Source organism: Staurois parvus, unplaced genomic scaffold, assembly GCF_062004578.1.
Source record: "Staurois parvus isolate SC_StPar_1 unplaced genomic scaffold, SC_StPar_1.0 ptg001869l, whole genome shotgun sequence".
NCBI lineage: Eukaryota > Metazoa > Chordata > Amphibia > Anura > Ranidae > Staurois > Staurois parvus.
The window spans coordinates 185,947-202,432 of record NW_028319665.1 but is presented as its reverse complement, the minus strand read 5'-3'; the positions used below and the strand labels follow the sequence as shown (position 1 = coordinate 202,432).

General features: G+C 43.9%; 1 protein-coding gene and 1 pseudogene across 1 annotated transcript in view; both read right to left on the bottom strand.

The window, feature by feature from the left end:
* LOC149433961 (uncharacterized) overlaps window positions 1-16,486 on the bottom strand; it is a 119,279-nt gene that overhangs the window by 52,357 nt on the left and 50,436 nt on the right. The window lies entirely within an intron of this gene.
* Window positions 348-7,659, bottom strand: LOC149433967 (caM kinase-like vesicle-associated protein pseudogene; annotated as a pseudogene).

Below are 16,486 nucleotides of genomic sequence, written 5' to 3'. Positions count from 1 at the left end.
TTTTCTTCCATTTGGCTTTTGCAAATTTTTTTTTCAATATGTGCACGCACTTTGTCCTTTTTATCGGAAGCTCGTTTCCTGAAATCCATTCATGGCTAATGGCGTCCACTGCTGTCGCCCTCTGGTCCTGGTCCACCTCTATCAGACGTGACACCAAATATTTTGGCTACTAGAGAAATATCCCAATATGGAGAGTCAAACTTTTATAATCGCCATGTAGAATCTTCCGGAACAGGTTCTTGTCATGACTTTCGGAATCTTCCTCCTCCATCTCATCGTAGAACGGAGTGTTCCCAGAGAGTAGTATGTACATAACTGATTGCCCAGCAGTCCACAGGTCGACCTTATCACTGGAGTGCGACCACCTCAGGGGCCAGGTACTCAGGTGTGCCACAAGGCTCTTTGATGAGGCTTGTCTCCACTTTAACCAAATGAAAGTCACTGACTATTTTGGAATTCTTCAAATGGTTATAATACAAGAAGTTCTCCAACTTGAGGACCCTCTCCCTGTAATGTGAATAATACCGGGTGTTGAATATGTCAAACCTATCCAAATGATCTGATTTGGAACTTAGGGTGTTTAAGACTATTCTTCATAAACCTGTTGAATTGGATGGGGGTAAAGGCCTTTTTCTAATCACCTGCCTCTCAAAATAAGCCCCTGAGAGGAATAGCCTTCATCCAAGGTACAGTTTTTACAGAAAGGAAAAAAATGACGGTCAGGTGCCTAGGTCTAGCAGGTCCAAAAAGAGGTCAAGCTCCGGATTATAAGAATATTGTATGTATCTTTAATTTCAGTAAACACATGAATCAAAGCACATTAAAAAACATGATGAAAACCTCACCATTACCAGGAAGAAAAGATAGAAGAGAATGTGATGGTCGTCCAGGTGACGCCGCGCATGCTATAGTCCCAACACCAATAGAGGTTGATTAACCATATGGAATAAATATGGGAGAGAGGAGTAGTGCCAGATACAGCTATGGAAGGAGCATCTAGATCATACATAAACTATAAGGCTACATATACTGATGTCATAAACCGTAACCTGAGTTACATATAGATAATTTTGCTAATGGTAATTATGACAGATGACCAAAATTCAATGTTGAGATATAGATGAATTATGTGGAACGTCCTCACAGCTATATATATGAGGCTGAGTATAGATATTTCTCCAGGTATAGCCTAGTATGTCCCATAGTGACCGGGCTTTATTTGGATTTCCAAGATTGATTTGCACACTGTGTGATGTAAAGGTAATGTTCCAAAGAAAGTAAATGATGGCAATCTATTTGATGGCTATAATGCCATGTACTTTGCTTCATACAGCCAATGCGGAACACTCCGGCAACCACAACACACATTTCAGTAAGAGATCAACAACTCAGGGATCATAGGGTGATGGCACAGATCCCACAGTTTCCAGCCTATATATGTAGTGTACTGTATGTATCCTTTAACAGTCACATCATAAATGTATATCCATGCTAAACACCACCCTATAGATAAACCAGCATATGTATAGGGTTTGGTCAGATATAACAAGATGGTTTCAAACCTGCCACCAAACGGGTATGGATCCGGATTGTATGGAGTTCCTTGATAACTCGTGGTGGTTTCCAGGTGTAGCTCGTTCATCATAGATAAAATGTTACCCAGGTAGGTATGAAGCCTAGTCCTGCTGGTAAAGTTGTGTATATAATGCTGTGTTTTAGGTACATGCAATAGACTTCTGCAGAGTATGCAGCAGAGCGATTTGAGTCCGCTTAGTAGAGCGGTATACAGTGGATGGAAGCTAGGCAGAGTGTGCAGCAAAGCGGCTGGGCCCGACGAGTCGGCTGATGGGATCAGGTAAGGTGCTGTGGATACTTGCGTTAAACAGTGTTTGAAAATGCCGGTCCGGGGGACTGCGCATGCGCCGCCATCACCTGGAAGTGACTTAGCGTGTTTCACCCACCGAGTCACTTGGGCTTCTTCAGATGCTGGCAGCCATGTTTTTGAAGTCTTTTTTTATACTAGATAAGACTCGCTGACCAATAGTGAGATCTCAACCAGTAATTTACTGATGACTGGCATAGACAGAGACCAATTACATTCAAGAAGACGTTACACACAGACATGAATTTATAAAATAGAGAGGGAGGGACACAAGCCTATTTTTAACCATATATACCCAACTGAAGCTTGAGAATCAAGCTTCTATAAATAACCATCACCAATATATTGAAAAAAAGAGGTGAATGGGGGTGTATAATGGGGCACACAGCAATGGTGATTAAGTCCTATGAAGGACTTAAAGAAAATAAATATGAATTGAAACAGTTATTAAATTATAAATATAATTTATAATGAAAACAAGGGATTTAAATGGCGTGTATTGCAAACATATATCAAATCAGTTTTTACTGAATCTAGTGAATTGGCCTTTTGGGAACATTCTTTATCGAAGCTGGATAGAGGCAACTATGATAGTACAGGTATGAATTACCGGGTGTAAGCTTGAAGCTAATTTTGGAGATAATAGAACCTTCTTTGGATCTAAAAATACCAAAGACGTGGAGCTGGACATGTGTGAAAGAGGACCAATTCACTGTCTTTAAAATACTCTACAAAGAAACCTGAAGGAGAGCCATTTTTTAATGATTGTATTGTCTGTGTATTGGCCATAAAACACTACATGGTCAGCAAAAGGGTTGTTTCTCCAGATACGGAGCTCCTTCTACTAATCCAATTGCTAGCGTATTTATGAAGTGAAGACTCTGGTAAAATGCCAACTTCAAGTCCATCCACTTGCATGTAGTTTGTGGGAAGTGGATATGACATGGCACAATGTCAAGAATGGCATCAATGATCTTTATGGACACAGTGAGCTGTCGGGTCACTGATTAATGCCAGATGTGCTCTGGAAGGAGTTTTATCCCAAGATGTAAATGGTAGCAAGGAACGACATGGCCATGGCAAAGAATTTTTTTTTTTGTAAGGCTGTAGAGATGCATTCTCACTTCTCTCTTCAGGCAGAATCTGTATCTATGTCAAAGCCCCAGAGGCTTTCCAAATATGCACAGTGTGAAAAATGCCTTGGTTGGCAATGGTGTGGCTGAGGGGGCAGCTTTGTAGGCCTCTTCCCCACCTCAGCAGACAGGGCTTCATGGGGCATAGCTACTGCATCCACCATCACATCCTCATGAGGACCAGGCTGACATCAAAGCTGTTTTGGATGGAGTCGTGCCCCAAAATGTAAAGGGTAGCAAACCGGCTCCCCCTCACTGGAACCACATTGTTGCACCCAGTGGTGGATCTTATTTTATCCACTGAGGCTGTAGTGGTGCAAACTGCTTCTCCCTTCAGGCATAGTATGTGATGGATATCAGTATCTTGTATGCTTTCCAAGCATGTCCTCTGTTGGAAGTTCTGTGGTTTGGGCAAATGCAGGGCTGAGAAACAACTTCAGCTCTTTCAGTGACCTCTTCAGACAAGGCTGCAACTACCACAGTTGCTGAATACCCGTCCTCCATATTAACCTGTGCACACATGGATAAAATAGTCCCCGCGTGCGGCACAAATACACGCACAAGACACTTTCTTATTCCAGATGGGAACTTGTCCTTTCATGGAAGGTATTGCTGGCTGGATACCAGAGGATTCATACAGGAGAAGCCATTTAAATGTTCAGAATGCAGTAAGTGCTTCATACAGAAGTATAGTCTTACTCAACACCAGAGGGTTCACACAGGAGAAAAGCCGAACTCTTGTCTTAATTATGAGCACAATTGTTTTCATGTCTTCTCATTTTTTTTTTTTTTTTTGTCACAGCAGAAGAATATACAAATACTTATGACATTTGGTACAGAACAGTGACCATTATCCATGAGTATATCGTGTAGTTGCAAATATTAAAATTGCATTATACAGAGCTTCCTGACAATCTGAAGAAAAAGCATGTATGGACTCTCTCGGTCCCCCAAAGACACATACAATGTATTTCAAAATATAATTTTTCAGTCAGATAAAATCAAAAATACAAATCGGCCAGTACAATCAGAGCAATTCCCTTCGGCAACAACAACAAATATATATCAAATACCCCAATCTGGGGGCAAGTATAATACAAGGGAACACACACTCCAACCATATTGTAGTCTCTACATGTTACGCGGTATGAGCCACTTCAGAAGGCAAAAATGGAGGTGTAGTTTTTTATGTTCGGATCTAAACAGACATAGTAAAACTATTAATCGTAACCTCATATACAAAACATGTGGATTAGTAAATGCCAGGCTGAGCCATAAGGCTTACCCACTGCTTGAGTCAGCTTCCTGATGAGTTTTTCCATTGTCAATGATAAACTATTAAATGAACACCCGTGTACATTCTTGCCTGGAGGCCTAATGTGGTGCAAATGGTGTCACAGAAGTCTATATTCGGCTAGAGCTCATCCTTGATATATAAAACGGAATATAAAGTAGGGTTCGGGGACCTGACATAGTTTTACACGTCTAACTTTTTTTTTTTTTTTTACTTCTGTAGTTGCTTTTAGTGTAGAGAAACAACTATTGGAGAAATAAATTTAGGAAAATGTTTGTGGGTAACCCTGGCCTCAGGAGTGTACACCAAGTAATCCTGTCAGGGAGCGAGGAGCCAGACACACAAGGAGGTGCAATTAAAGGTAGGTTTATTAACACAGAAACAAGGCAAGAGTCTATGCAAGTCTGACAGCAACGCGGATGACTTGGTAGGACAGAAGTTCTCCTCCTGCCGAGGTCATCTTCCAGGATAATAAAGTCGAGAACCGGCGGAAATCGTAGCCCGAGCCGGGGTCAGATGCCAGGAAGAATGGTCACCAGAGCCGGGGTCAGAAGCCAGGAGGAGTCTTTGCCAAAGCAGAGTTGGTATCCAGGAGAGCAATGAGTTAACTCAACAGGAGCTTGCTGCTTTGCAACGCAGGAGACGAATGCAATGGAGAGCTACAAACAGCAGACTTAAATGTGAGGAGCCGCAGAGGGCTGAAAGCATAAAGGATCCCACAATGCTTTGCAGACCTAACATGGATGCCAGCACATGGAGCAGCACAAGCCCTGAGGAAAGGTAGGACCTTGAGAAATCCTGAATGAAGACCAGCCCTGGGGCAGCTGTAATGTGTTTACCAATGATCCTCTGTCAAAAATAATAAACCTTGTCTGGTTCTCTTGATTTAAGATCTTGTATATATATTTTTTCTTTCCAGAATGTGAAATTCAGATTTCATTTGCCTCTTAATCTTGCGTTTTTTTTTCTCTGATATGCACTATACTGTATACTCCATATAACGGGGGCTGGGTGTGAACTTGACTCGTAATATATTTCTAAATGTCACTTTCCAAAATGGGGTTATCAGCACTGCCCCTTCCAAATCAATGTCATATTAAATCTATGTGCCATATTTTTTATGAATGAAGTTCCTTCACAGTTCCTGTTCATATGACAAGCACATCATCGATGTATCTGTCATAATATAATAGGACTGGATAGTGAATAACTCATGCTCGCACCCCTCCCACCAGGCACAGACTGACATGAGATGGGGCACAGCATGTTCTCATCGCAACACCCTACGCCTTAAGGGTAATGGGAAAATGTTAAATGCTAAAACCTTTCAATATGGTCCAGGAGCTCTAGCATGATCTCATTGTAAAACCAGATTCAAAGTCCACATTCAGGAAGGGGAACAAGGGAAGGTGCCTCTAAGTGCAGTTTTGAAACTCAATTTATTAGGCAAGTGATATACACTCAACACACTGAAGTAAAAGGATCGCTTGTTATCAGACACACAAGTCCTTGTCTGTCTCTAGGGTCCCGCTGTAGTCCATGGATGGTATGTAGAGAAGTGCTTAAAACGCTGACCGGATACTGGAGGTCACAGAGCCAGCTTGGAACACAATTGCGGACAGACGTGACGTCACTGGGGAGGGATCAGTGCAACAGAAGGCAGGCTACACACTCAGAGCTCTCCGGCTCCTTCTACAGTCCAGGGGGCCATACCGCTGTCTATATAAAGAGGAAGTGACAGCGAAATCCTGTGACAAGGATCTGCAAGCCATACCATTTTTTTAAAACCATATTTATACACTGAAATAAGTACAATAAAAGGGGATATGAAAGGGAATAGTATGTACTGTACTATAGGGTATAGAAATCCCGCTAACACTGGTGTCCAACAAAATATATACCTAGTTTTAAAAATGTATAAAGTGTAAGATTTCTTTATTACATGTAGCCATTATAAGATGCAAATTATTTTAAACTGATTTTTAAAAATATATTATGACATATATAAACGATACATTCTCATCTAATGTATACTTACAGTAATGTCTTAGAGGAAAGTCCCATAGACCTTAAGGGTTCATGTCACTCAAAAATTCTGAGACCATTAGGGTAGTGGTAAAAAAAAAAAAAAAGAAATGGAGATAGGATTGGTGGTAACCTTTTCGGATGAACATAAAAGTAAAACACACGTGTGTGTGTGTGTGTGTGTGTGTGTGTGTACAGTACATTTTCTACAAGGAAATAAACCCTTCAAGTCAAACATCGAGGGGCTGAGCGGGGATGGCTCTTCTAAAGCTGTGGTGCTGGCAGGTGACGGTGCGGGGGTAGTCAGACCTGGCATCCGCTCTCTGCCCATAGATGGAGATGAGGTCTTGGTCTGTTCTGGTGCCCTCAGGTGCTTCATCATCATTGTGGTCACCCACATAGCTTTCTTCCATTTTGGCTTTCGCAAAGTTCTTCTCAATCTGTGCACACATTCCATCCTTGATGTTTTTATCCGATGCTCATTCCCTGAAATGCATTCATGGCTAATGGTGTCCGCCTCTGTCGCCCTCAGGTCCTGGTCCACCTCCATTAGACTGGACACCAAATCTTTGGCTGCTAGAGAAATATCCCAATATGGAGAGTCAAACTCATAATTCCTGTGTAGAATCTTCCGGAACAGGTTCTTGTCATGACTTCCTCCTCCATCTCATCGTAGAACCCTCGGAGGGTTTCCAGAGTAGTAAGTGCATAGTAACGCTGATGGCCCACCAGTCCACTGGCCGACCATATCGTTGGCGTGCAACCACCGCTGGGGCCAGGTACTCGGGTGTGCCACAAGACTCTTTGATGAGGCTTGTCTCCAATTTAGCCAAATGAAAGTCACTATTTTGGAATTCTTCAAACGATTATAATACAAGTTCTCCATCTTGAGGTTCCTGTGCACAATACACAGTGAGTGAAGATAGGCCACAGCCTCCAGGACCTGCCAGATGACGTTACTTGTGTCCTTTGAGTAATAACCCTGATCCAGGATCCAGTCAAACACTTCCGACCTTAATTTAGCTCCAGGAAGATGACATATTCTATCTTTTGTCTCAAACACATCGACCAGCTGCAGGATGTTGGGGTTCTTCACCATTTTGAGGATATTGATCTCATTTTTTGCCGCCTTCCGGACTTTGCGCCCATCTCTCTCCAGGAAACATTTGCAGCTGTATTTTCCTGATGAGTTGTCTTTGGGTCTGAAGACTTCGCAGAATTCCTCAGTCCTTGATGAGCTGGCCCAACTCATGTTTGTCACTGACTTCTTCTGTGGGTTGATTGTAATCCTTTTTGTCACCTAACGTCACACATCCAAATGGCATTGCCCGCCTTAGTGTCCTGCGGTGGTGCCAGGAAGAATGGCTGAGTGTGGTGCGATGCTGTTCTGCCCGATTTTTTTTTTTTTTTTTTTTTTTTTTTTTTTTTTTTAATTCATTCCGCTCACCAAGTGATCAGGACCAATCCTGCTGGTTCTCAACACTGGATACAAAAGTTTCAATAAGTTTAAAAAAAAAAAGGTATAATTTTATATTGACCAAAAAATTACTGTGAGCATCTGAATCGTGTTCTCTGAGCAATTTGCCAACTATGTTGGGTGCGAGGCACCCCTTTAATTGTTTGTCATAGCTGGTAAAGGTTACTTTGCCTGGAGGTCTTTTTTAATATGAAGCTGTTTTTTTGTTTTTTTTCTTCTTTGGATTTTTATGATGTTTACGCCATGTCTGCAGGACAATAAAATTCCAAATTTTTTTTTTTTTTGGAAATATTTATTCATTATTTATATAGCGCCAACAGTTTGCTCGGCGCTTTACAATATAAATGCCACTAGATTGCCAGAGCCTTCTCCTCCTTGGTCCTTTCCAATCAGTCCTGTGTCATCGCCAGAGCCATGTTCTTCTATGACTTCATTATTGGTACCAGGATCTGTTGGGTCACAGTCATTACTAGCGTATATGATGGGACTTTCTGTGGGAGATGCTGGCAAAGATTAAACTTGAGGCAGCACAAGATGAACAGAATGACCTTCATTCTGATGGCAAGCTGTGAGTTCAGGTAAGAAGTAATGTGGCATGGTTCTAGAGCGGGAACCATACATTCAGTCCTGTTTGCTTACAACACTGGCAGCACAGTGGTTAAATTGTTAGCACTTCCACCTGGCAGTACTTGGGTCGTTGGTTCAAATCCCAGCCATGGCACCACCTGCCTGGAGTTTGCATGTTCTCCCTGTGCCTGTGTTTCCTCTGGGTATTCTGGTTTCCTCCCACTCCAAAGACATGCTGGTAGGTTCATTGTATCCTGTCTAAACTGTCCCTAATATGTGTATGTATGAATGTGAGTTAGGGACCTTAGATTGTACGCCCCTTGAGGGTCAGGGACTGATGTGAATGTACAATATATATGTAAAGTGCTGCGTAAATTGATGGCACTATATAAGTACCTGAAATAAATAATAAACACACAATTCTGTGCATGGCTGAACTTTGCAGTTCTTTTTCTCATCAAAGCCTCTGTACTCCCCATACGTGCCTGTCACCCTCAAATGACTAAAATGTTATTTCCCTTACCTTTTTATAGAAGTTTACCATGTTTCTATTTTCGGGTGGGTTTGATTGACAGCACATACTGTATATATTTATTGAATCAATGTTATCACTTTTCTATATTTTATATTAAAATACTTTTTTTTTTAATATTTTTTTAGTTTTCTTTTTACTCCCTAAGACACACGGGTGTCAAACTGGCAGTGCTCCAGCTGTGGCCAAACTACAAGTCCCATGAGGCATTGCAAGAATGACCGTTACAAGCATGACTCCCAAAGGCATGATGGGACTTGTAGTTTCGCTGGAGGGCTTCCAGTTTGACACCCCTGCCCTAAGATATGGTTTTGAAATCATGCAGAGATCTATTTCTTTTTTTTTTTTTTACCAAAAAAAGTTTATTGAGAGTGCATAATAATACAAAAGAAATGCGAATGATAGTCATATACAACATTAGGCAGTGCATACCGGGAAATAGTAGGAATATTCTTATAAAGAACCACATATGAAACATGGTTGTGCCAGTCCACGACGGGGAAGTCTGAAATACTCAGGCAGTATAGTAGTGTGCATGGGAATGTTATCGCGTTGGACTTCCTTAGTATGTAATTCTCATTGGAGCGCCGCAGAAGGAGGCAGTGTAGATGCAGCACAACCGTTGAGGACGAAGCTAGTTGTTTTACTAGAGTGACGGTGCCTGTAAGTAAGCTTAGATCGTCGTGAGGGTCGCTGATGTAAATAGGATAAGTATGACAATGGCATGCCTAAAGTTCTCTAAAGAGGAACCCAGTGGTTGACTGGGCGTGTAACAGGAAGATAAGCCGAAAGAAAAGGAGAACAAGAAAAGAGAGATAGAAGAGAGAAAAAAAAAAGGGGGGGGGAGGGAGAAGGGGGGGGGGGGCGAACTGGGTTCGTATTGTCGTCAACACCAAGGGTTTTCTATGGGTGGATTCGAGCATAAGTCTATTAACCGGAGCAGGTAGGTGGGGATAAAGCCCTGAAGGTGAGGAAGTCGCCTACCGAATGAGCTAAAGTGTGGAGTAACATACAATGGAGGTTAGTATTCAATCAGGCGTGTTGGTTGGATGGTCCATAAAGGACCGGTACGTAGGAGTGGTTTTAAAGTGAGTCCAGCAGGCCCAAGTATGGAAGAATTTAGTGGGGGAATCGAGTGCAGTCGCAATCAGTTCTTCCATTTCCGCAATTTTACCCACACGGAGCAGCCAATCGCGTATGGAGGGAGGGCGGGTGGAGCCCCAAAGAGTGGGAAGACAGAGTCTGGCTGCGTTGACCATATGCATGGCTAAAGATTTGAGATATTGTCCCCTGGGCAGGGAGGAGTGATGGAGAAGAAACTGCTCAGGAGAGAAAGCTAGGGACAAGGTGGTCACAGACACTACAAGCCTGTGGACCTCCTGCCAAAATGGTTGGATACTGGAACAAGACCACCAAATGTGGAGAAAGGACCCATCCGAAGTTCCACATCTCCAACAGCTGTTGGGGACGGAAGGGTTGAAACGAGAGATTCTCGACGGGGTTCGGTACCATCTTGAAGCCAGTTTATAACCGGTTTCCTGAGTCGAAACATTGAGGGAGCATTTATGAGTATGCATGAATATTAGGTCCCAATCGGCGTCCGCCAAGCTGTTTCCCAGGTCTCTGTTCCAAGCACGGCAGGCGGGTAAAGAATCATAATCCCTACTCTCAACAAGGAGAGGGTAAATCTCCGAGATCAAATGTTTGCGCGGTTCAGCTCTAGAGCATAGGGATTCAAAAGGAGTGAGGGGACGAGTCCAGTTATGGAACAGTTTGTGTGAGAGCAAGAAGTGTCTTATCTGCAGATAGGCCCAGAAAGGAAAATCTCGGCTATCTAGGCTATCAAGCAGTTCGCGGAATGATTTTACTTTGCCATCGCGGATAAAGTGTTTAACCAAAATCTGGTCATGAGGCCAATGCTCAGATAGGAATGACTTGTGCATGCCTGGGGGGAAGTCAGGATTGAGACGAATGGAGGTTAAGGAGTTCGGTGACTCAGAGATAGATGCCGTTTTACAGTTCAGGCGGAGAATATTTAAACTGGGCCCCACTAAAGGGTGGGTGAGGAGCTCTTGAGGTGTATGCTTTGGCAGGAACCATGGAATCGATGCCAGGGGTGAGGGTGAGAAGGCATTTTCTAGGCGGACCCAATCTTTAGAGGTAGAATGAACATGCCAGTCCACTATGCGTGTAAGGTGGCATGCCCAGTAGTACCGGTGAAGATCAGGGAGCCCAATCCCACCTCTAAGTTTAGGGAGAGTCAGTTGGGAAAAAGCAATACGCGGACGCTTATGGTTCCATAGGAATTGTGAGCAGATTGTTTTACAAGATGTAAAAAAAGCAACAGGTACGTGGATTGGCAGCGTTTGAAAAAGATAGAGGAGGCGTGGGAGTATGTTAATTTTGATTATTGCTGCCCTTCCAAACCAAGAGAAACAAGGACGATGCCATTTATGGAGGTCCTCTTGGAGAGAACGGAGAGCGGGAAGGAAGTTTTTTGCATAGAGGTCATCGAGGTTGCGGGTAAGTTGTACACCGAGATATGAAAGGGAATCCTTTTCCCAACGAAACGGGAAACGAGATTCACAGAAAGAGACTAATTCTGGGGGCAGGGATATGTTAAGGGCGAAAGATTTGGAGAAGTTGATTTTAAAGTTAGACACGAATCGAAAGAGGGCAAATTCTTTTAGCAAATTAGGTAAAGTGGTGTGCGGATCAGCAAGGAAGAGAAGGATGTCGTCCGCGTAAGCAGCGAGCTTGTATTCCCTGTCCAATACCCTGACCCCTTTGATGTCGGAGTTCGAGCGGATTTTGCGTAATAGGGGCTCAAGGGATAGGACAAACAAGAGTGGGGAAAGGGGGCAACCCTGACGTGTTCCGTTTCCTAAGGAAAAAGAGTTTGACAGATGTCCATTGACCCTGACTCGAGCGGTGGGGCCTGTGTACAGGGTCATGATGAAGTTGAGCATCTTCTCCCCCAAACCCAGGGACACCAGAGACGCTTGCAAATAGTCCCATGCAATTCTATCAAAGGCCTTCTCTGCATCCAGGGAAAGGAAAAAAACAGAAGTGTTAGATTTGCACATCCAATGGTGAAGGTTAAGGGCCTTAATGGTATTGTCCCTTGCTTCCCTTCCCGGTATGAATCCAACCTGATCCAAATTGATCAAGGAGGGAAGCAGGGGGAGAAGTCTATTAGCCAGGATCTTCGCAAATAACTTAACGTCCACGTTCAGCAGGGAGATGGGTCTGTAGTTGGATACCTGCGTGTTATCTTTATCACCCTTGGGGATAACCGTTATGTGGGCCTCCAAAAGACGATGTTGAGGTAGGGGGGATTTGGAGAAAGTATTAAACGCCAAAAGAAAGGGGGTACCTAAGATATCCAAGAAGGATTTATAATATGCTGCGGAGAAGCCGTCGGGACCCGGACTCTTACCAGGTTTTGTCTGCTTCAAAGCACACTGCAGCTCATTCAGGGTCAGATCCGCTTCCAGAGAGTTGGCCAGGTCTTCCGAGAGAGCCGACGGACCGTGGAGCTGGAGAAATTCAGAAATCAAAGAGGCCCTGGATTCGTCAGTGTGCGGAGGTGGGCGTTCAGGAGGAAGGTTGTATAAGGATCTATAAAAGTGTTCAAAATGGGCAGCAATATCAGGATTAGATGTGGCCATGGTGCCATCGGGACCTCTAATTTTATGGACCGTCATACTGGATCGTTTCTCGCGGAGAGCTCTGGCAAGGAACTTTCCGCTCTTGTTAGCAAATTCATAGTATAGTTTTTGAGAGAGAATGAACCGTTTCTTAACCACCTTCCCCAATTCTGTAAGAAGCTGTGAACGTGTACACGTAAGTTCGGATAGGGTCGACGCAGCCAGAGAACGCTTATGTGCCCTCTCTAATGAATGGATCTTATCTGTGAGGCGTCTCAAACGCTCTTGTCTATCTTTTACGCTTCGACGCAGCTGCTATGAGGACGCCCCGAATGACACACTTATGAGACTCCCACTGCGTGAGTGGGGAGGTATCAGGGGAGCAATTGAAGGAAAAGTATTCAACCAGATTGGTGCGGATCTCTTGTTCGATTGCAGAGTCTGCAAGAAGGGAGGCGTCTAGGCGCCAATATTTCGAGCGTGTGTAGGTATCTGGGAACCGTAAAGTCATGGTAATGGGATGGTGGTCGGAAAGAACCATTGTTTCAATAGAAGCGGCATGGAGTAGCGGGAGATCTGATTGCGACAGAAAAAGATAGTCTATCCTGGAGTACTTATTATGTGGTGCGGAATAAAATGTGTAGTCTTTCACCGTGGGGTAGAGAGTTCTCCAGGAGTCGTGCAGTTGTAAGTGTTGTAATTGTATGTTTATTTGTTTGAGGGCCTTAAACGGTAAAAAGGAACTTCCGGAGGAGGAGTCTAGCAGAGGATTTAGTGGGACATTCAAATCGCCCCCTAAGATCAGAACACCCGAATGGAAAGCAGCTAGGGTGTCAGTTATTGAGCGCGTGAAAGAGACCTGCTTGGTATTAGGGGCGTACGAGATCTATTTCTATTATATGGGGAAATATAATTTAACTATTTACATTTTGTTTTTAAATGTTGTATAAATGGTGTATAGCTGCATGGGAGATGCTTGTTCAATCATTTCACTTTGCACTGTTCATAAAAAGAAAAAAATAATCACATCTGATTTACTCTGTGAATTTGTAATAGTTCAGTATGTCATAATAAGGGGGTGTCTGTATTTGTGAGTGCTGGACTTTGTATTTTATTAGGAAGTGTATTATTTTGTGATTTGGTGTCTTACTTTCACAAAACTGTAATCCCAGGAATTCTCCCGAGATTACAGCCTTGCATTCACAATTCTCAAGCATTCTGCGCATTTGTAGATGGCTTCCCTTCTCCTGAAGAGCAGGGACCTACAAAGCTTCATAAACTGCGTAACAAAACCGTCCCAGTCTGAGCTGAGTACTTCCCTTTTTAGAATACTGCTTCCCTGTCCGAACACCAACCACAGCCGACCATACAGGACTAGATGACACCAGTCTTGAAGTAAACCAGGAGGTAGACTAGTTTATTTGAACACAGAAGATATATACACTCAAGGGACAAATCCCGCCTCCCTGCATAATGACACAGGGCGGGGCAATCTACATTTAGTAACGAGACACACAGGTATTCAAACTTCACTCCAGCAGACAGTCCCATTAGTGGGGAGGGCTGCTGGAGACAACCCCCCAGTAAGCTAATACACAAACACATACATCCCATAATAGTTTGCTCCCAAGCAAGACACACAATGGAACAATGGGATGCAACATAACGCCAAACAATCTAAAACCCCCAACCCAACCTATCTCCTAGACATGTCTACACAATATTAGGACAGATCACCCTGTACCCCTAACAGGCACAGGGTGATTTATACATAAGAGGGATGTTATGTCCCTGCCGGAGGTAGCCTCTAGCATTCCACAGACCGGACTCCCCCCAAGGCGCGGAATCTAAGTCCCAACCTGCTTGTTCACCAGGGCCCCTGATAGTGGGGATGGACTTGGAGCAGGTCGAGACTTCTGGGTCCGCCCAGCTGTGGTAGAAGCACCACCGGAGGTGTATGGCAGGTGAGAGCCTGATGTGAGGAGGTAGCGAAAGCAGAGTCGGGCAGGCCGGGTCAGTAATGGTGGAGGCAGAACGGTACCAAAACAGCAGACAGAAGAATAAACAGGTCACAAGCCGGGTTCGGTAACAGTAGATCAGATGTGTAGGATTAAACAGGAGAATGGTCAGACAAGCCAGGGATCAGAACAGGAGACACAGCAAATCAGGGTCAGGCAGAGTCGGCAACAAGGCAATCTCAAATACAGGAACACACAGGATACAGGTAAGACCATACGGCAATTAGAGCCAGACCTGACCTGTTTTAAATAGGGCGCCCTGATTGGTGCCAGGCGCGCGATCGCCGCTGCCTTCGTGGGTGCCCAGGTCCCAATGCTCGCACGCCAGTGTGGCGGGGCACACCGCGCATGAGCAAAACCGTGCGCGATCGCGGCCAGATCTGGGGTCCCTGACAAGCAATATGGGGAGCTGAGACTGGTCTCCCCATCTCTCCAAAGTGAGCTGGGTTCCATAGACCCCCCCACCCAAAGTGACTCCTGTGACAAACTGGAACTCAGATTAGAAGTGTTTACTGGCAATCTGATCAGCGGTGATTTATTGCTGCTTCATAAATGGACACCTGTATGGAAAAATAACAAAGGTTTCTCTGTGGCAGTCTTTGAAATCTCTCTACCACAGAGTCACAGGAGGGATCCCATCAAGGATCCACACCCAGAGCCCTACAGTGCAACACCCATGTTTTAATTTTAAAATGGAGGGGTGCACTATGATCGATATTAGATTCCTCGATTTTGGTCTTCTGTGTTTACCAAAATAGGACCTAACAGTGCGTATAGTACAACCCACATAGAAGCCCCTAGGGACCCGTGAGACCGTAGATGACCTCATCTGAGAAACAAGAATAGGAGAATTCTCAATCGGGTAAAGTTTTCCAGTGCTATCTTGAAAATGCTTTTTATCTGGGATTCACACATGGGCTCATCTTACACTGAGTTTTCTCACACTGGTACATTGCGTTTTTTAAGTGGCAGAAAGTCACCAAAAAATGACAAGTGGACTTTCTCGGTACTGTAAGCTTGCTGGGGGCTATGCTGTTAGTATTGGGAGCTGTTCTCAGATAAGCTAAGGTTTCTTAAGGAAGGACCGGTCCTGATTTGTGATCTTTTTGTAGCATGCTCCTGTGGTGTAAAATGATCCTCTCCCTCTAATATGAAATAACACTGGGGGTGTAAATGTCAAACCTATCCAAATGATCTGATTTGGAACTCTTGGTGTATGGAAGACTATTCTTCATAAACCTGTTGAATTAGATGTGGGAAAAAGCCTTTTTCTAATCACCTGCCTCTCAAAATAAGCCCCTGAGAGGAATAGTCTTCATCCAAGGTACAGTTTTTACAGAATCTAGTGAATTGGCCCTTTGGGAACATTCTTTATCCAAGCTGGATAGAGGCAACTATGATGGTACAGGTATGAATTACCTGATGTAGGCTTGAAGCAAATTTTGGAGATAATAGAACCTTCTTTGGATTTAAAAATACCAAAGACGTGGAGCTGGACATGTGTGAAAAAGAGGCCCAATTCAATGTCTTTAGAATACTCTACAAAGAAATTGGAGGAGAGCCATTCTTTAGGATGATTACCGTATTTTTCGCTCCATAAGACGCACCTAGATTTTTGTGTTAAGACAATTCTGATCCAATGGACTGCAGACACAGTACAGGGGATGACCAGAAGGGAGGGGGGGGTCCCTGAATTTGACAGGTACCTACTCCCACTTCTGTTTCGTTGTCCTCCTCCCCTCCCTCCCCATAGTCTTGTTGGACATGTGACAGGTCCCACAAGACTAAATGGCCATTATCAAAGCGCAGCGCTTCTTACACCTGGCTGTGAAGTGTAGATTTTTCCAGAACATGTTCTTGCCATGATTTTCGTAATCTTGTTCCTCCATCTCATCGTAGAATGGAGGG